A 17,018-nucleotide genomic window follows, 5' to 3' on the forward strand; every position below is an offset into this window, starting at 1 on the left:
TTCTCCATCCATCCGGTGGCCTCACCTTCAGGATGTGAAGGGTCCACACCCTGGTGGCTAGGTACCCCTGCTGCCGTGGCAGTCACGGTGGTGGTGAGATTTACTCTGGCACTGAGGAAGCCTCCCTTAAAGTTCCACGACAAGCAAGAGTTTCCTTTCTAAGTAAGCTAGCCAGTACGCAGTGTCCTTCCTCATATCTAGTGTCTTCCCTGTTCTCTTTCCTGAACAGAGTACACACCTATTGACTCAATTTAACAGCAAAGTTAATACTGCAGAATTACAGGAAGCCATTTTTTTAAAATGATACTTCACCCCCGCCCCCACTTGCCCTCCCCAGCCCAGGTGTGGTCTCCTGTGATCTGAGCTATGGGGCTATGGAGGGGTGGAGGTGGGCATCGGTGTCTCCACTTCCCATTTCCCTGCCTCTCGGGAGCTCTCCACTGTGGGCGGGCGGGCGGTTGGTCGGTGCTAAATGGGCTCCGTCACCACTATTCAACCCAGCAGCAATTAACACCGCATTCATTTTCTTCAAAGGCAAGCTGAAGCAAGGTGCCCCAGACCTGGGATAAGTTCTTGTCAGCCTTGTCTTTCTGCTCTAATTATTTCCATGGGTTTCAATCAGCATCTCCTGCACTGTCTTCCGCAAGTGCTAAGAATGGCTGCTTGGGAAAAAAATTTCAATGCTAACAATATTTTTCCTCACAAATACACAAGTTATATGAAGAAAGCAGTTCTGCATAGCTCTAACTGCTTGCTGTACAGTAAGTACTCTGAGACGCAAAGGTGTGCTGGCCCCAGGCCACTGTGCACTGGGAGGGTTCTGGAAGGATCATGTGACAGCCATAGGAAGCCATAGGAAGCCCAGGTTTACAGGTTGCATTTAGAAGGGAATGCGGGGAAGGAACATAAAGAGAAATTTGTCTCTTCCCCGTTTCCTTCCCCCAATGGAACTACTCTCACTTTTCTGAATCCTTCCAGATCACATATTTCTTAAACACACAGAGTTATAAATATGTTCTGTTTGGTAAGTTTTTGTCAATACACTTTCTAGCTTAAATTCAACAGTCCTCTCTGCCGTTAGTACATTTATCCTTGACCACATATGTCTGATGGCAGGCAGTGTTTTAACTTGAGAATCTACCAGAGGCAGGGCTGGGGATATAGCTCCGAGGGCAGAGTGCTTACCTACAGCAAACACAAAGCCCTGGGCTTGATCCTCGAGGACTTGTAAAAGGCAGAACGTGGTGTCACTTGCCTGCGGTCCCAGGGCTCAGGGAGGGAAGGTAAGAGGATCAGAAGTCCAAGGCTGTCCTCAGCAAAGGAGGAAGTTCAAGGCCACTGGGGCTATACGAGGTGTTGCCTCAACAAAGGTAAAGGAAACATGCAAACTAGCCAACAAACACAACTAAGTACCAATTCTCTCCTAACTCCTCGGGGACTGCCCATTGTGCAGACAGTAGGAAAGCCTGCATTTTAGAAAAGGGTCCTCGCCTCCAGAGGGAGAGGGCATGGGATGGCACTGCAAGTGTTCCCAGTACCACCTGTTCGTCCCCCTAGCCAATCATCACTTCACTTCATCCACGGAAATGTCACTGCACTTCATGGAAAGAGTGACCGAGTAATTGTCCAACTGAGCCTCATGCAACCATGGAGACCGCCCAACACAAAAGCCACTGCCTTGTGTGGCTAGAGGCACTTGACATCCAGCTAAAAGCACAGCTGAGGAGCCGAACCGTTTTAATTTCCTTTCATTTAATATACATATATCAATAGCAACGTAAGTACAGCAGCTACTGGCCAGTGAGAAGACAGAGAAAGAGCAACTCGTGCTAGCTACTAGAGAAAAGCAAGGAGAACCGTGTGTAACTGGCTGTGTGGTTAGGTCAGTTAGCACGGGCAGCCTGAACACACACGTTCTGAAGTGTTTTTTCTTAGCGTGCACAGGGCTGAGTGCAAACAGTCGACTTAATGTTACACCAAGCACAGGGAGATGGCTCTGGATGCACCCAACGTTTACGTTTGCCAGGGTGCTCCCGTTCATTCCGTTTCTGGCAGGATCCTGCATGTGGATCACACTGAGTTAACAGTTTCTCTGTTGGATGAAAAAACAAACTGCAAAACAGTATGTACAATCTTACCCCAACTGTGTGTATGTGTTTATATATGACTGGGATCCGTCCTGATCCCTGCTGTTGACAGAACATTTGCAATGACGGGGAACACTCTACACCTGTCCTGTGCATATGGTAGCCACCAGGGGCTGAACACCTCAAACGTGGCTAACATGCCTGATGAGGCTTAAGGTCTAACTGCATTTAATTTAAATCTGTGTGTGTGTGAGTGTGTGTGCACGCCATGGTGTGCATGCATATGGAGGACACTTCGATAGAGTATGTGTCTCTTCCTGTCGACTGTTCCACGGGGCAACCTACTCCACCCTGGCTGGCCCTTGTCTGGACACACCTCCTGTCTCTGCCTCCCATCTCCAAGTCAGGAACTTGGGGATTCTAGATGCGCATCCAGCTTTTCATGTGGGTTCCGGGAACCAAACTCAGGCAATCACATGTGTGGGGCAAGCACTTTTCCCACTATCTCCTTGGCCCTTGCTGATTTTTAATTTAAATGGAAAGCAGTAGCAAATGGCTATCACTTAGATGGCAACGGTCTCAAGAACAAACCAACCCCCATTTATTCCAACAGCTACTGGGAAGAGGGGTGGCCACAGGTGGATCAGTAAGTTATTATTTAAACTTTATACAGACCAGAATTTTGGATTTACTTACTAGATTTGTGCCACCTGTGTGCATTTTGTATTACACCGGATGGGGAGAAGGCTTTTGCTTCAGCTACGATGACAAGCAAAACGTAACAAAACAAAGCCAACCCACCCCGTAGCCCACAGAGCTCATTGATTAAAAGGGGGCAGTCATTTTTCCTAGTTTCTTGAATTGACTGGAATTAGGACAGTTAAGGACATTTAGACTTGGTGCCTGGTGAGGACTCTCCTTCTGGCTTGGTGTATTTTTACACACTGGCATAGCGTGTGTTCTGCTCCACCTACATGACCTCATAGGAGCATAATTACTATCCAGAATCCTTAGCTCTAGGCACTATCACATCCAAACCAAGACTATAGGTTTAAGGGCAGAGGAGCGCCAACATTCATGTCCCAATCAGAAAAGAACACGGAAATTTCCCTTCCTCTGTGTGATTTATTTTTTAATCTCATCTGCTTGGATCTTGAGGGTCTCTACAAATATAATTGGGGCTTCTGATATCTGGATCTTGGACAGTTGGACAATGGCCTTTTCACCAGAGCTTAGGATAACATTAATTAATTAATTAGTTAATTAATTAATTAGGTTAACATTCTTACATCTTCAGTGAGCAGCGCTGCCTTCCTCTAGTCCCAGGTGCTCTTCAGGGGGCTCCAACAACTCCTGAAGTTTCTCCTGAGACTCAGTCTCTGCACACAGGGCAGCTATAGTGGCCCCATCTGATATCTATTAAAGCTGACACCCTAAATCCAGACTTCCTAGTCCTAAACTGACTACTAACCCACTATTAAACCTGCTTTCTTGGACCTTCTAAAACACAAAGATGTTGGGCAAGGGCTTATCGGTCTGGGAGTCCCTTTCTAGTCTGAAAACTGTTAGTGAACCCCACTCCTGTGCATATACCCATGAGCCTCTTTCTGCAGAGTACAGGATTCTACAACTAACAGGCACCAGCACTGTATCTAGCTGAGATCATGCAGAGGTGTCATTGATGCCCTCCACTTGAGCAACCCCAGTTTTCCAGCTGAAAGAAAAGGACAGACACACAGCACTGTTCGCTGGGCTGGGCAGCAGCTCAGCAGTAAAATTTTACCTGGCTAAGTAAGACTCTGCGTTCCTTGCCCAGCACTGCAAAAACAGAACAAAAATCACAATTGTTGTCTTGTACTTTGTTAAAAACAGACATTCCCTACTAGGTCCCAGATGTCTATAAAGCCAGAGGCAGGGGAAGGACAATCTCAAGTTCAAGGCCAGCATGAGCCACGCTCTGAGACCCTGCCTCCCAATGGACTTCTGTACTTGCCTCTTAACAGAAGTAAGTAGGGCAGAAGTGAGACCAATGAAGATGACAGCAGAGAGAAAGAGGAAACCAGAGAGAGCTCAGGCACAGACACCAAGGACATAAGGGCTTGGGGGACATGGAAAAACGAGTGTGGCAACAGGTTGTAGGGGGGTGGTGAATGCAGGAAGGGACTCGGCTGCCCAGGGAGTGTCATGAAAAGGAAGGAGGGCTGGGCTGCCATAAGCAAGTTAGGGAGGCAGGGACGGGGAGGATTAGCTTAGGTGGGGCTAAGGGGAGCAAAAAGGAAGGAGGCTGCTATGTATCTCCTGGCAACCATCAAGCAGAACAGACCCCCTCCAAAGAGAGGGGTAAAGAGTAGGGACCAAGCTGGTAGCAGTCATCTGTGTTGACAACCAGCCCAGGGACGCTGTCCACTGTTGGAAATGTTCAACAGTGTCCTGGACCCTGCCCAGAGTTTAAAGGGTCATACATGGAGGGCTTTGGAAGAGACTGATTTAAATCTTCAGTGTGTTTCTAAGTTGCTGAGGGAGGATGAAGAACACACAGGTCAGATGGATGAAAGGGGACTAGAAAAGTGACTCACGCATAGCACTGACTGCTCTTTCAGAAGACCCGAGTTCAGTTCCTAGCACCTACATCAGGTAGCTCGCAACCTCCTGTAACTCCAGCTCAGGAGACCTGACCCTTCTGGCTTCATATCCTACCACCACCACCACATATTAAAAAGAAAAAGAAGGCATCCTTTAAAAGATGGGAGAAGAGCTGGTAGATGAAAAAGAGAGCACCAGCATGTGGCAGGGGAGATGGACAGAGTGTGCTCAGATAGCCCCTGATCTGCTCATCTGGACCATGGTGCTCAGATAGCTCCTGACCTGCTAGTCTGGACCGATAGACTCAATGCAGGGAGGGGAGTCTGGAATCTGGGATGGTTTGTTGAAATCACTGAAGTAAAGGAACCACAAATCCCAAGAATTAGGGAATTGGATAGGGCAATAAACTTAACTGTGGGATAAAGTCCGTCTATCAGAGAGTTAGAGCGGGCAATAAATCCTAGGCAGGGCAGAAACAATGCAGTCATTGGTCATGGACCGGAAAAAGTAAACAGATTACAATTTCAAGGTGTGAGAGGTGTGGGGTGTGGATCTGAGTGATATGCCCATGACCAGGCTGTGACGCAGAGGTACAACACACCAGTCTGGTGGCTTTGCTGCTGCAGGGCCTTCAATCTCACTCTCTAGAAGGTCGGACCTACACAAAAGCAGGCACATCAGCAGAATATTCTCGTAGGCTACTAGAAGCTTTCAAAGAGAAATGTCTGAGGAATATGAAATTCAGATAGGGTCACAAGCCACCTGTCTCCCATATAACAGGGTATGGATTAATAATTCTATTAATTTTTAAGTGTTATTTTTTTCTTTCTTACAGATTCCTTACTTTTGTTACAGGGAAAATGGTGGGACAGATATCCTAGGGCCTACACTTACCAAAGTCTCCCATGCCACCTACAGTTTCAGCCATATACCAGTGCATAACTGAAAAAAGCACTGGTCTGAAAATTGGAGATTTGAGCATCTTCTCTTTGAAGGTGTGGAGATCTGGGCTTTGCTTTTTGTAAGTATCTCCCATCTTCCAGGGTCCGTAACTGCTTTAACCCATGGACTCATGAAATGCAGCATTTGCATGAGCAAACTTTACCCATACTCCTGGGAATAGACTCATGAGCTTCTGAAGCTTCCGTTAAAATAGCTGTCTTCTACCTTCTCAATGGCGCTGCTGCTTTGGTGGAGCTCTCTCTCATCAGCCCTGTTACTGCACTGATGCCCTGAACTATCAGGCAAACAAGGTTCATAACCCAGGGTACAGTTCGCTCAAGGAAAGGATGGCGGCACGGCGAGCACCTCGTCAGGCTGTGTAAGCACCCGTGAACTGCCTGGAGAGCCTGGATGTTCCTGCTACACGCTAAGTACTGTAGACGCCTCTGCAGTTGCTCGTTTGCATGCCTTAAATGTGTATATATATATATGTATGTATGTATATATATATACATGCATGCTAGGACGTTCAAAACAGGAACCCGAAAGACACCTTAAGCCCTGGTATCCCAATGCCTGGTCCCATGACTGGCTGGTGGAAGCATAAAAATGTGTGTGTGTGTGTGTGGTGTGTACGTACATACAAGAATACGTGCGCGCGTGAAAAGATACAAATCAAAGCAGAGCATGAACATCCTAATTTAGTGTGTATCCTCTCATCAGAGGTTTTCAAAAATGTATTTAAAAAATTATTTACTTAATGTTAAGTGAATAAGAGTGCACACTGTGACACCAGCCTGCGGACCACCTCCTTCAGGATTCAGGTTTGGAAGTACTTACCTTTTAGCTCTTCATCTTTAATTACTGCTTCGGTGGTTGCCCTGGAAACCTCCTAGCTAAATGGAGAACTGCACGTGAGCTCTAGCGTCCCAGCTTGCAGGCCGACTCCCCATCTCTGCCTGAGTCTTCCTGAGAGCCCAGAGTCAGGTATCTGTGCAGCCTGCTGGCACGGGAGAAAAAAGCACGTGAGGAATGGCTTACTTTGAATATTTTCACCAAAAATTCAAGTTAAGCAAATGAAGTCCCGTTCACATTTAGAGAAGAAAGGGCTACTCTTAAAACTCCTAGTACCAAGACCGGAGAGGTGGCGCAGGGGCTAAGAGCATTTATTGTTCTTGTAGAGGTAAATGCAGCTCCAGAGGACCTGCATCCCTCCTTCTGTACTCTATGGGAACCAGGCAAACCTGTGATTCATATACAGAGACAAAGCGTTCATACACAGAAAAAAAGCCATTAAAAATGTAATCCGTTAACAAGAAATTATGGATTGTTATTATGTGCCTATTATAACAACCACCAAGGTAGTGGTTGTTATAATAATAAATGTTTATAATACAGAGCGTCGTGAGAAGGAAAGCAAGGGAGACCCACAGAAAACATAGGCAGGGGCTGTGTGATGCTCTGGAAACTCACGCTGCCCACCATCCTGCTCACACTCCCTGCCTTCCCCGAGCTCTGGCTACAAGAGGACCCGATGGCCCTGCTGAGTAGGGCACTGTGCTGTACTTGGCATGCAAGGCTGACCATGGACTACCGTATAGTCTAGAGTTGAGGCCTAGGCTAAGGCCACTGTGCAGAAAGTTTGTTCTAATCGGCGAAGGTGTGGAAACAGGCTATAGACATCTGGCCCACTGGCCTTTGAAGAAAGGGAGAATCATTACACCAACAAACTTGTCAGAGGCACTAAGGGCAGACTCAACAGTATGGCCAGCTGATTAGAAAATTTTTACCGTAATCCTAATGAGTGCCTGAGGAGGCAGGGGTAGAGCAGCCTGTCAACACTGTCTCTGTGTTCCCTGAGCTCATGATGTCAATTCTGACTGTCCTCAAACCTCCAACAATCATTTACCCAAACCAAACAATTAATAATTTAGTTAATTAACAAGTAATTAAAACCGCTGTGCAGCTACCCCAGGGCTGCTCCTGGAGAGGGTAAGAAGGAGCAGGGAAGAGGAAAGGAGGGACTGTTAACTGCAGGCTGGAGCCACCTCTCCCTCTCTTCTCTAAGCTGCCCCTGTAATAACTACGGACTCCATTGCTCCACACTCCATTCCAGACTTACAGCAGCGACCGCCTTCCTCTCCAGGTCCCACTATGGCTCCCTAGTGGCTCTAAGGTTAATGTGCATCCCTTCAGCCTGGTTTAGCACCTGCTTCAGTAGGCATTACCCCTGAGCCCTAGAAGAATGAACACTGCCCCACCATGGCCTACTGACCGTGAGAGTGAGTGTCCCAAGTTTTACCCAACAGAACAAAGCTACAGCTGTGCCACTCAAAACCCTGGTGAGAGGAGCGACAGCTGCCACGGGGTGCTGATCCTAACCCAACTTTCTAACACACTGGAAGGAGATCTGTATATTTTCTAGGGATAGCCTGCCATTCTCTCAGCTGACTTTCAACTATCAAAGTGAAAGACTGATTATTTATTTATTTATTTATTTATTTATTTAGAGACTGGGTCTCACCATGTAGCTCTGGCTGTACTGGAACCCACTCTGTGGACCAGGCTGGCCTCAAACTCAAGAGACCTCCCTGCCTCTGCCTCCCAGTTGCTGGGTTTAAAGGTATGTGCAACTATGGCTGACTGAAGTAAAAGATATGTGACCACACATCTTTTCAGCAATGACTGGGTAGACCATTCTTTCTGTTAAGTCCTTTCTAAGAACAGATCTTCTTTAAAAATGATTATTTTCATTATTTTGAATTATGTGTGAGAGAGAGTATATACATATCACTACAAGTACCCACAGAGGCCACAAGGCTTTTATCTTCTGGATTTAGGATTACAAGCACTGTGAGCCACCTGATGGCTTCAACCTCTAGGAATTCCCTCAGAAAGAGCAAGTCTCTGTGAGAGACTAGAGATGAGGCTGGAGGGCAAGGCTGCAAAGGACAGGGTATGGCTTCTCAGCAGTGGACTCCGGCATCCTTCTCAGTTAAGAGGACTTTTCACTCCCTGCTCTGTGCAAACACGCTAGCATAGTACAACAGAGGGCAGGCTCCTGTGTGTTAGGGGATGGTTCCTAGGGACATTAACTAGGGTGACTGAGCAAAGTGAAGGGACACTTAGAAGCCACAGTTCTCTCTTCCACAAACTTAAGAAATAGCAAAAGTGTTCCACGTGCTTTTAAACTTTCATGTGGCTAATTTCAGAGTCCTCTACCTTGTAAGACTGTTAGCTAGACTGCAGCTTGTCTTATCAGTAGATTTTCCTCCAAATGACTCAAACAAACCAAGCCATAAAAACACATCCTAGGGCTGAAGACAGCTCAGCATTTAGCAGCCCTTGGTCTTACAGAGGACCCTGGTTCAGTTCCCAGCACCCACATGGTGGTTCACAACCATCTGTAACTCGAGATACTTGAGACCCTCTGTCTTACCTCCTCAGGCAACAGGTACACATGTGGTGCACATATATACACGCTGAAAAAACACTCTTACACTCAGAATAGAAAAGCCATGTCCTATCCCCTGGTGGTCTACATCTAATCGAAGAAAGCACAGTGAAGCAAACAAAAGACAGGCGCAAACTGCATTCAAAGTTCTGTTCTTGTATGTTTTTTACCTGCTACCTAAAATTTAAGAAAGTTTTATATATTTGTGGTGTAATATACATGTTATGTACAATACAGATCCAAAAGCCTTATATTTAAATGGCCTTTAACCTACTTGATAACAATTTTCTATATTTAACTTTTTGATGTTCAGACTTTACAGGTCCATACGAAGAATGAGTAATATTAAAACGGCAATAGTTCTCAGGGCAGACTTCACTCAGTTAAGAAATAACAAAGGCGGCACTCCCCTGTGTGCTGCACATATGTGATAAGGCCCCTGGCTGTCAGCATGGGAATCCCCACATGAACGGAAGGAATCGGTTCACTACTGAGAGTGGAACTGAAAGTCAAGGAAAGGATTTCCCCTGCGCCTGACTGGAAACACGACTCTTGATTTTAGTTGTCCTTCCAAGTGGCATGAAGTGAGCAGGAGACTTCTCAGACGTATTTTTAAGCCTTTACCCTCAGTGCAAGATTCTGAAACCGTCTCAAAGTCAAGTGAAAACACGGGGAGACATCAAGTCCCAGAGTCTTGACAAAAGACTTAGCAAGTCCACCCAGACCAATGTTTATAACTGTAGGTGGCACGGAATGGCTCCAAGTGTTGTCCCACAAATTAACTCATTTTGGCAGTCACAAAATTCATCCTATAAACAGATACATGAACCATTTCAAAGATACCATTTCTGGAATATTCTGTTTATATGCTAAAGTAGTAATACCTTAATTTTTTCTTAAGTATAAATAAGGCCATTTGACTTGACTGAGTCGCAGACTAGTAAAACAAAACTGGAAGAACCTCTCCCCTTCCTGAAACACAAAGACAGACAAGAGAGCCAGCAGAGGGAGCGTGAACTCCTACAGCCGACTTCTTTTAGGTGGAAGAAGTGGGCGGAGGAGGGAGCAGTGAACTGCCCCAACGACTCTTAGGAACATTTCAATACTCAAAAATACTTCCATTAATTATAATCAATGTATTTTTATGTTTACTAGACAGACTTCAGTATGGATAAAATGCTATGATGCTAAACATTATTCCCCGAATTCTAAGAGAAAATTGTGAGGCTTTCTTATGCTAAAAGAATTGGGAGCAGTCTGTGCAGCCATCTGATCAGAGCAGAGCGGCTGCTACAGTTTGCAGATTGTGGAGATTTTAAAGTAAAACTAATAAATCAAATTCAGGCGGCTGCAAAACTACACTGCTTCCAAACATTCCTGCATGTAGACGTGTTTTTACTTATTCTTGCACTTAAGGCTCTAAACATTAAGTCTAGACTATAGATATCTGAAATCAGATACCAACCCCTCCCCAAGCTGGCATGATTTCAAACACAGCATGTAAAGAATGTATAGGAAAGACAGTTAACATAACTTTACAGGTGAGATTACTATCCTTGGTGACTTGCTTCCAAGGGTAGAGGGAGAAAAGAAAACAAGTTTTTACAGAAAACCATCAAACACTGAGCCAGTGACAAGTGACACTGATGGTGACAGACAGCATGTACACCATTCATGGGGAGGTGACAAAGAAAGACCTCCATTCTGTGGTCTTCCCTCCAAGCCCACCACATCCAACACTCAGTAAAACGGGCACAGATAGACAATCTACACACTATCTTCCCCAATAGACTTCGGGTCCCACTGAGAATGGCCCCATGGGAGCATATATTTGAATACTTGGTCCCAGTTGACAGAGTAGTTGGAGAAGATTAGGAGGTATGTATGACCTGTTGGAATAGGGTGTTGGAGGAGCCATGTCACTGGGAGTGGCCCTTGAAGGTTCAAGAACCCATGCCAGGTCCTGCTGTCTGTCTGCCTTCTACTTTGGATCAGGCCATGAGCGCTCAGCCTGCCGGCTGCCATGCTTCCCATGGTGATGGCCATGGACTCGCCCTCTGAAACGTGATGCTAGAATTAAATAAATGCTTTCTTCTGTAGGCTGCCCTAGACAAAGAAACAAGGCAATCCTCAAAACTGATGCTGTAGCAATATGGATGTGGCTCAGTTGGTAGAGGACTTAACTGGAATGCATGAAGCCTTGGGCTGGCTACCTAGCACTGCATAAAACCAGGTATTGTGGGGCATGTTGTAAATGTAGCCCCTGGGAAGTGGAGGCAAGAGGATTAGAAGTTCAAGGTCACTCTTTGCTGCATGAAAGTTCCAGGCCAGCCTGGACTATGTGAGACCACGTCTCAACAAAACAAAGCAAAAACAAAATTCAAACACCTATACTCAACTATGTTAAGGCCAAACGCAATTTTTGAGAGGCGTGAGGCTAAGAGTAATATGGCATCCCTGGCTGAAGATTCTGAACAGGAAATGGACACTAGAGAACTACCCATGAGTGTGGATAAAGAGACATGCTTGTTCGGTTATGTTACCATGTTTGTTCCTTGAGACTGGCTGGAGTATACGTGCAAATTCTCTGCATTACCTTTGCAGAGGTTATTTACAATGAAAGGAACACGGAGGCCACAGCAGCCACGTTCAGCACTGAGGTGACTAGAGTGACATTGCCTGACAAACAGTGACAAGCCTAGGCTAGGGTCCTGATCACTGTGAGTGCTGACCAACCAATACCTTGGGTGATCTGGGAACTTGTCTGAGATGCCAAGACCACAGATGGTGTGCAAGCAACAAGGAAAAAAAAAACTCAGAACTGGCTCTCACCCCCATCTGAAGTGAAAAATAGGCAATTTTATGCATGGGGGAAAAATAAGACTAAGACTAACGTGATTGGCCAGGAGCCATCGGTGTTCTGTGAAAACACATGACAAACCAGTCCTCATATTTCACTTAGCAAATACTACTGCAGAACCCAAGCAGGTGTGAGAGAGTTAGACAGTCTCAACAGACCTGTGTCTGACTTTCTTACTGTAAACACAGAAGTCACAGACAAGAGACAATGCAGTCCACGTGAAAAGACTTCCAACACAGCAGTCCATAAATGACGGTGTCTGAAACTGTCTGGTTGGGAAATTCGGGGACCCTAGCTAGCCACCTAAGTCTTTCAGGAATTGCTCAATAGGGAAAAACATTTTGTCTTCGCAGAACAAACACGTGGCATGATCGTGTATGCTGAAATGGGTTTATTTAATTGCGCTGAATTTCAATTGGAAAAGAAATCTGGGGACTAATCTGCTCTAACCAAAGAGTTTCAGAATGTATGAACCAGATGAATCCACAGCAATCATCAGGCAAGAAAATGAAAACATGAATGTCTCCAGGAAATTAACACTGCCAATCAAGATGGTGGGTTTTTTGGGGGGAAGGGGGTGGACAGATCCTCTTGAAGTTCATCTGGCGTGAAAGTATAAAGCAGAAATAACCTAGAAGATCCTGAAAAGAAAAACTATGTTGGTAATGATGTTCTACTACACACAGACTCAAGCAACTTGACCACAAGGAGAGATCAATGGAATACGTACAGTACGGTATCTGCAAACCAGGCAAGAAACAACCAGGTCCAATCAGTTTGACAGCTACAGAATGTCTGCCTGTGTTTGTGTGTCTGTGTGTGTGTGTGTGTGTGGCGGGGGTTGGCTGTGTGGGCCCAGCTGATGGCCACATGACAGGGGAAACAAAGCAGGTCAACTTGAAAGCTGGAGCAGCCCCCAGCCCTGTCATACAGAGACAAGATTAAGTTACGTGTTTGCTTCTATTCCCTACCCAAATACCTCTCACATCAGCACAACATGAAACTCCTAACATTATCAGACTGAGATATGAACAGATACTTATAATCTTCATCACGGGAAAGACTTGGGTAGAAGAATAATCACTGAGAGATTAATTTGATCCAAACGTGAGCAAAAACGTTGGTTAAGTAAAAGATCTATTCATTAGTATTGTCAAGTATATTTGACAAAATTTAATTCGGTATTTAGTAAAAAGGTTTTAAAAACAACATGCGTGGGGGAGGGACATTAAGAAGAAAGGAACTATGTGTCCCACAAGTGTATCAGTTTTCAGATTCATCTATAAATACAATGCATGACCCCAATCAACAGCAAATTTGTCCTTGAACACGATCTTAAAATGTATTTGGAAACCTAAGGGCATCCAGTAGGCCATTTTAAGTTAGTATAAAGGATAGAGATTTTAAATGATCAGAGAAGAGGTGATAAATAAATGAAGCCATCATAAGGAGAATAAGTCAAGAAATAGGCAATTGGAGCACAATGACCTACAATGTAAAACATCTAGATAGAGTTGGGAGGGCACATCAGGACAGACAGGACACATCAGCCAGGGGTAGTGCTGGTGGACACAGATATCAGTAGGACCAAAACATGGGCATCTGCAATCCATTCTCCCACACACTAAAAGCCACTTTAGAAGACCTTAGACTGAGGAAGAACTTAAAATAAGATACAAAGGAACGCTGCCCACAGGAAGAGCAGTGATGAATTTTAGTGCAGTCAAATCTTTTTCAACAAAAGGCACCACTTTTAAAATAAAAAACTAAGCCCTATTTCTTGTGAGGTTAGATGCTTGTTTTTATATAGATTCCAAGGAACTTATGCGACAAATATATTGATTGCCTCCAAACTTCTTTTTAAAAAATTGGATATTTTCTTCATTTACATTTCAAATGCCATCCCAAAAGTCCCCTCTATACCCTCCCCCCTGCCCTGCTTCCCTACCCACTCACTCCCACTTCTTGGCCCTGGCTTTCTCCTGTACTGAGGCATATAAAGTTTGCAAGACCAAGGGGCCTCTCTTCCCAATGAAGGCCGACTAGGCCATCTTCTGCTACATATGCAGCTAGAGACACGAGCTCTGGGAGTACTGGTTAGTTCATAATGTTGTTCCACCTATAGGGTTGCCGACCCCTTCAGCTCTTGGGTACTTTCTCTAGCTCCTACATTGGCCTCCAAACTTCTAAGGCAATGACACCCACAGGCATAGCCACATAGGCTGCAGAGAAGGCTAAGTGTTTAAGGGCACTTCCTGCTCTTCCAGAGGACAGTTCTCAGGCCCCACATTGGGCAGCTCATAAACACATGGAATTTCAACTCCAGAGGATCCGAATTCCTCTCCTGGCTTCTTCGAATACCTGCATACATGTGCGTGTGCTCCCACACATTCACGCACGCACTCATGCACTCACACTCTCTCTCTCTCTCTCACACACACACACACACACACAGAGAGAGAGACAGAGACAGACAGACAGACAGACAGACAGTAATGCAAATTCAGAATCTCCTACATAATCAACACAATTCTAACTAAAAATACAAGAAACCATGTTATACCCTTAGCTTGGTAAGAATTAAACTCTGACAGTGACAAGTGTTAATGAGGCTGTGGCCCAAAACAGGCACTTCAAAGAGCAAATCATGACAGCTATTAAGTTTCAAGTTGTGAGTGCTCTAAGCCCCTGGAACTTCCTGGTTATCTACCCCAGAGCTAATCCGGTGCATTCTCTATGAAGTGGGAAAAAGTGCAGTTACTCTTCTTCTAATAGTTAAAAAAAATCTTTAATACTCAGAAGTCTTTCAATAGGAAAATACATTTTAAAAACAGTGACATATATCTGGAGACATGACTTAGTTGGGTGAACATAAGTTTAGATTCACAGGACCAGGTAAAAAGCTCAGGACAGAGGCACATGCCTGTAACCCCAGCAAGGGAGGGGAGGGGAGGGGAGGGGAGGGGAGAGGTGTATCCCTGATGCTCACAGCCACCTGGTAAAGCCAAACTGATGAGTTCCAGGTTCACTGAGAGGCCACAAAGCCATGGAAAAAAGGCACCAGACATCAACCTCTGGCCTCCACATTTGAGGGCACACATACATACACTAACAAGTACATTACCACACATACAAATGAACGAACTTCAAGACCATAAAAATACTAAATAAGGGCTACAGACAATTAATATAAATAATCTCAAAGTTACATCATTGGATGAAAAATTCCAGGTCAGAAAATGCATACAATACGAACTGTGACGATCAGGGAGACATACTGTCCCGGTCCCTTTTAAGTAGGGAAAGCTTACTCCCCACCTCTCTGAGGACTGCTGCAACCTGACAGCCATCTGCAGGAGGAGTCTCATCCCTCCCATCCCTGTGTCAGGCCAAAAACTGGCAGATATTAAGCTATATATAATGTAAAGCCAGGACAGGCCCTAGCAGTCCCTCTGGGGATCAGATGAAGCCTTCGTGGAGCCTTTCTGACTGCCTAATTTGTCCCTCTGCCCAATCCTCATTTCTTCTCTTCCATAAGCATCAACACTTGGACTGATCTGACATCCTTCCCACACCTCCATCTTCTCAGCCTCTCCTTCCCTCCCAACAGACACAACTGATACTTTGGATAGAACATACAAAACACAGCATGCTGTGAAATGATGCTATGTTTGAGAATATATGTATGTTTACATTGTCATGTTTTTAAAATGCATTGGGATGACAAGATTCAGTAGAGAGGAAAGCAGTGAGGAGCAAAGGCTTCTGGGAAAACACATAGTATGTCTTAATGACCACGTACCATTTGAGTTCTATATTGAGTTCCTTATGCACTTTTTGTATTGCTAAAATGACCCATGATTTTAAAGAGTAACTTAGAAAGATGGTGGCCTGCCTCTTTGTTAGCTATGTTCTACCTCCTTTCTGCCTCCCTGAGCAAGAGAGCTGGCCTCTTGTGACCAGTGCGAGTATCGCAGTATTGTGACAGAACCATAGGGGTGGGAGGAGAGCATGTATGAACACCGTGCTACACAGTGAGGTAAAATCATGCCGCGTTCTACACAAGAGCCACTTTCCTCTGCTGGGGGCAGCAGCAAGCTCCACGTGAGTGAAATGAACCACAGGAGAGCTCTCACATCAGCTCCCCAGGAAACAGCCCTATAATGGGAACCAGGACAGGCTGGCTGCTCAGGGGTGGTGTTTAAATCTGCCACAAACAAGTCACAGATAAAACGTGTAAGAAGGAACCAAAGGGAAGGGAGAGGCTTAAGGTGACCTCCTTCCAGATTCGGAACCTTTTCTAATACTCAAAGCACCACAGTAAAATTACACTTAAAAGCAAACACCGTGAGCTCAAACTTTTTCCCTTTATAAATGTAAATTCCAGCAAAAGCTAGCCATGGTGGGTCACGCCTTTGAATCACAGCACTTGGGAGGCAGAGGCAGGTGGATCTCTTGTGATCTTGAGGCTAGCCTGGTCTATACAGTTCCAGTCTGGTCAGGGCGATATATTAAGCTCAAAAGAAACAAATACTAGCAAAATGAGAATTCATGCCTTAGATCAGGGGCTCCCTCTTGTGGCACACAAAAGCCTGCTTCCGGGAGTGGCTCGTCAGCCTGGAGGACCTTCTAGAATTTTCCAACAGTGGAGACTTTCATCTTTGCCATTCAGTGATAGGGAAACAGCTCACTGGCTTCCTCTTAGTACCTTCGCAGGGACCTGTGTTCAGCTCGGGTGTGCCGCACCCACTTTGCACAGCAGTGGCACAAACGACATCTGCCCACATGAACGTTTTGTTGTCAAGATTGCTCCTAAAGCATGTGTGGACCATATGTCACGAAAAGACTTACCTATGGCTCAGGGAAACCCTAGCTTCAACTTGTGTTTGGATAAGTTCCGGGGTAACTTAGAGTCATGATCACTAACAAACCAAAAAAGTGGATCATGGACCAGTTTTCCCAAGAAAGAAGAGTAACTTTCTATATTCTTTCCCCAACATTACCCCAAAGGGACACAAAGAGGACTTTCTTTTGTGCATCTGCTTGTTACTGCAAGCACTTCCTTGAATGACAAGGCATAAATAATCACACT

The 17,018-nt window shown here is 45.3% G+C and overlaps 1 long non-coding RNA gene across 3 annotated transcripts in view; it reads right to left on the reverse strand.

Annotated features, from left to right (window-relative positions):
• Nucleotides 1-17,018, reverse strand: part of Lncpint (long non-protein coding RNA, Trp53 induced transcript) — a 124,912-nt gene that overhangs the window by 66,461 nt on the left and 41,433 nt on the right. Inside the window, exon 2 of one of the 3 annotated variants that reach the window (NR_110471.1) lies at nt 6,453-6,612. This is a non-coding gene — a long non-coding RNA (long non-protein coding RNA, Trp53 induced transcript). Of the gene's footprint in view, nt 1-5,499; nt 6,616-17,018 lie in introns of those variants that run through there. The other 2 variants (NR_110470.1, NR_110469.1) reach the window with 2 other exon arrangements.

Source organism: Mus musculus, chromosome 6, assembly GCF_000001635.26.
Source record: "Mus musculus strain C57BL/6J chromosome 6, GRCm38.p6 C57BL/6J".
Classification (NCBI taxonomy): Eukaryota; Metazoa; Chordata; class Mammalia; order Rodentia; family Muridae; genus Mus; species Mus musculus.